Source organism: Lathyrus oleraceus, chromosome 1, assembly GCF_024323335.1.
Source record: "Lathyrus oleraceus cultivar Zhongwan6 chromosome 1, CAAS_Psat_ZW6_1.0, whole genome shotgun sequence".
NCBI classification, from domain to species: Eukaryota; Viridiplantae; Streptophyta; class Magnoliopsida; order Fabales; family Fabaceae; genus Lathyrus; species Lathyrus oleraceus.
In genome coordinates this window covers 138,088,995-138,093,190 of record NC_066579.1, presented here as the reverse complement: position 1 = coordinate 138,093,190, position 4,196 = coordinate 138,088,995, and the positions used below count along the sequence as shown (strand labels likewise).

Genomic DNA, 4,196 nt, shown 5'->3' with positions numbered 1-4,196 from the left:
TTTTGAACTTAAACCATCCTTGTTGCAACTAGTGCAACAGAGACAATTCGCGGGTCTCGCTACTGAGAACCCAAACCAACACTTAAAAATATTTCTTCAATTAGCAGATACTTTTAAAACCAATGGAGCTTCTCCTGAGGCAATACGTTTAAGACTATTTCCTTTTTCCCTCAGAGATAAAGCCCTATCATGGTTAGATTCCCTTCCACCCAATTCCATTACGACTTGGGATAACCTTAGAAGACCGCCATTCTTCGAAACCACATAACTAGATTTACCCAAAACCAAGGAGAATCGTTCTTCGAAGCTTGGGAGAGATATAAAGAGTTGTTACGAGCATGCCCACATCATGGTTTAGAAAATTGGTTAATCATTCAAACCTTCTATAATGAACTTCACTATAACACAAAGATGACCATCGACGCTGCCGCAGGCGGTGCTCTGATGAAATAACCTTATCCTGAAGCTAGTGCCCTCGTCGAAGATATGGCTCAAAACCATCAATCATGGGGAGTCGAACGAGCGACAGTTGAGAAGAAGGAAGCCCAAGGAGGAGTGCATGAACTAAGCTCTATAGACATGATGCAAGCTAAAATGGACGCATTGGCCCTCAAAGTCGAGCATATATGCATAAACCCGAATACTGTAGCCGCAGTTTCGTCGGATTGTGAGATATGTGGAACCAAAGGACACCAATCCTCAGAATGCAGTCTATTAAACGAAACCCACTCTGAGCAAGTGAACTACACCCAAGGGAACCCATACTCGAATACCTATAACCCTGGATGGAGGAATCACCCGAACTTCTCCTATAAAAACAATAACCCTATTCAAAATAATGCACCTCCGAGACCTAGTTATCAAGCCCCTAGATCAAATCAACCTATGCAACTTGTACCACCAAAGCCAAGCCTTGAGAAAATTATGGAAAATTTTATCACCGCTCAAACCCAACAAAACAAGGAGTTCATGAACCAAAACATTCATGTTAACAAATTGATTACTCATTTAGGAACCAAGGTTGACCAAATAGTTACTCATACTAAGATGCTTGAAACCCAAATCTCTCAGGTAGCTTTAAACCAAGCCCTCAGACTACACCTGGAGGACAATTCCCTGGACAACCTCAACAAAATCCGAGAGCACAAGCCAATGCCATTACCCTACGAAGTCGGAACGCTTATGATGAACCACCAAACCCTAGATTGAGTGAACCCAAAACTTCTAAGTAATGTACCAAACTCGCGGACGAAGTAAAGGAACCAGAGGAATCTGAAAACCAGGAAGGTCGAGAGAAAGGAGAAGAACCTAAAGATAAAACTTACGTACCACCCCCTCCATATAAACCACCTATACCATATCCGCAAAGACTCAAACAAACCCAGATCAATAAACAGTATCAAAAATTTATTAAAGTTATAGGAAAACTTCATGTAGAAATCCCTTTCACAGAAGCCATCACCCAAATACCTTCTTATGCAAAGTTTCTCAAAGAGATCCTTACCAACAAACGTAGACCTGACGATCCGAAGCCTTTGGAATGTAATGTTATTTCCGAGGACAAATTAGTAAAGAAAGATAAAGATCCTAGAAATTTCTCCATTCCTTGCCTTTTGGGTAATCATGTCATCGAAAAAGCTTTTCTAGACTTAGGATCTAGTGTGAGCCTAATGCCTTTAGCAGTTTGTGAGAGGTTAAACTTAGGAGAATTACAACCCACTAAGATGTCACTTCAGTTAGCCGATAGATCTGTTAAATATCCGATAGGCATATTAGAAGATGTTCCTGTTAGGATAGGTCAGTTATTTATCCCTACTGATTTTGTTGTCATGGACATCAAAGAGGACAATGATATACCAATCCTTCTAGGTAGACCATTCTTATCGACTGCAGGAGTCATAATAGATGTCAAGAAAGGAAAGTTGAGATTTGAGATAGGTGACGAGAAAATAGAATTTATACTTTCGAAATTTCTTATGGCACCTGTGATGGGAGATTCGTGTTATGCCTTAGATATCATTGATGAATGTGTTAGAGAATTAGAACAAAAAGAAATTATAAAAACAATTAAGTTACCATCAACTCTCATAAGGGAAGATGATGACTTTAAGAAACCCTACATCGATGATAACCTTTACGAATGTTTATCCCTTACTCCAGATCATATGCCATGCCCTAAGAAACCAACCTTAGAACTTAAGGAACTGCCTAAGAACCTGAGATATGAGTTCCTCGATAAAAAGATGAACCGTCCAGTTATAGTTAGTGCTACCTTGAGCCAAAAGGAAACGAACCAACTTTTAGACGTTTTACGAAGATTTCCCTCAGCCTTAGGATATAATATCTCTGACTTGAAAGGTATAAGCCCATCTGTATGCATGCATCGGATCTCGCTCGAAGAAGATTCAAAACCCTCTAGGGAACATCAGAGAAGAATAAACCCTATAATGAGTGATGTTGTTAAAAAGGAAGTACTTAAGTTACTTGAGGCAGGAATCATCTATCAGATCTCGGATAGTAAGTGGGTGAGCCCTGTGCATGTAGTACCTAAAAAGGGAGGCATCACAGTCGTGCAAAACGATAAAGGCAAACATGTAGCAAAACATTTAGAAGGAGGATGGTGGATGTGTATAGATTATAGAAAATTAAATAAAGCAACTAGGAAGGATCATTTCCCTTTACCATTTATAGACCAGATGTTGGAGCGTCTAGCCAAACACTCTTACTTCTGCTATCTAGATGGATACTTTGGATTCTTCCAAATACCTATCCACCCCGAAGATCAAGAAAAAACTACCTTTACATGCCCTTATGGAACTTTTCCCTACAGACGAATGTCGTTCGGCCTCTGTAATGCCCCAGCTACTTTCCAACGCTGCATGATGTCAATCTTTGCAGATTACCTAGATGGTATCATGGAAGTGTTTATGGATGATTTCTCGGTTTGCGGATTTTATTTCCACAATTGTCTTACTAACCTTGAGAAAATCCTGGAGAGATGCGTGGAGGTGAACCTCGTGCTAAACTGGGAAAAATGTCATTTCATGGTAACCGAAGGAATAGTTTTAGGACATATAGTTTCCGAAAAAGGTATAGAGGTAGATAAATCTAAAATAGAAGTTATAGAAAACCTAAAACCCCCAAAAACCATCAGAGAAGTCCGAAGCTTTCTTGGACACGCTGGATTCTACCGGCGTTTTATTAAGGACTTCTCTAAAATAACTAAACCTTTAACCGTACTTTTAATGAAAGATGCTGAATTCATTTTCGACGAAAAATGTAATGGCGCATTTAATCTTTTAAAGCAAGCATTAGTATCTGCACCCATTATGAAACCACCTGATTGGTCGGAACCTTTCGAGATAATGTGCGATGCTAGTGATTATGCAGTTGGAGCCGTTCTAGGACAAAGGAAAGATAAAAAATTACATGCCATTTATTATGCCAGTAGAACCCTAGATGTTGCCCAACTTAATTATGCAACAACTGAAAAAGAATTACTCGTTGTAGTTTTCGCTATAGACAAATTTAGATCTTATCTAGTAGGAGCAAAAATTATTGTTTACACCGATCATGCTGCCATTCGTTACCTATTAAGTAAAAAAGATGCCAAGCCCAGATTACTCCGATGGATTCTATTACTACAAGAGTTTGATTTAGACATAAGAGATAAAAAAGGCACTGAAATGTAGTAGCCGATCACCTTTCTAGGCTAGAACATCTAAAACCAGAACTAGTACCCATAAATGATGATTTTGCCTATGATAGACTGATCGCTAGACTAGAAACCATTGAAGATAATAACCTAGATCCTTATGAGCACCCCCAAAATTCCTTAGCAATAAGTAACGTACCCTCGTATGCAGACTTCGTTAATTACCTAGCTGCTGATATAGTACCCCCTGATCTTGACTACCACCGCAAGAAGAAATTCTTCCACGATGTGAGAAACTTCTATTGGGATGAACCGCTCCTTTTCAAAAGGGGTAAAGATGGCATTTTTCGCCGTTGCGTTCCAGAAGAAGAGGTAAATAATATTATCAAGCATTGTCATTCTGCACCCTATGGTGGACATGCGAGCACCTCTAAGACATACGCCAAGATTCTTCAAGCTGGCCTATTCTGGCCTACCATGTGGCGTGATGTCTATGCTTGCATTGTCAAATGTGACAGATACCAACACACTGGAAACATTT

The 4,196-nt window shown here is 39.6% G+C and overlaps 1 non-coding gene across 1 annotated transcript; it reads right to left on the bottom strand.

The window, feature by feature from the left end:
- Window positions 1–249: 249 nt before the first annotated feature.
- On the bottom strand, window positions 250–356 carry LOC127116990 (small nucleolar RNA R71). The gene has a single exon (XR_007801754.1). It is a non-coding gene; the product is annotated as a small nucleolar RNA R71 (small nucleolar RNA).
- Window positions 357–4,196: the final 3,840 nt, after the last annotated feature.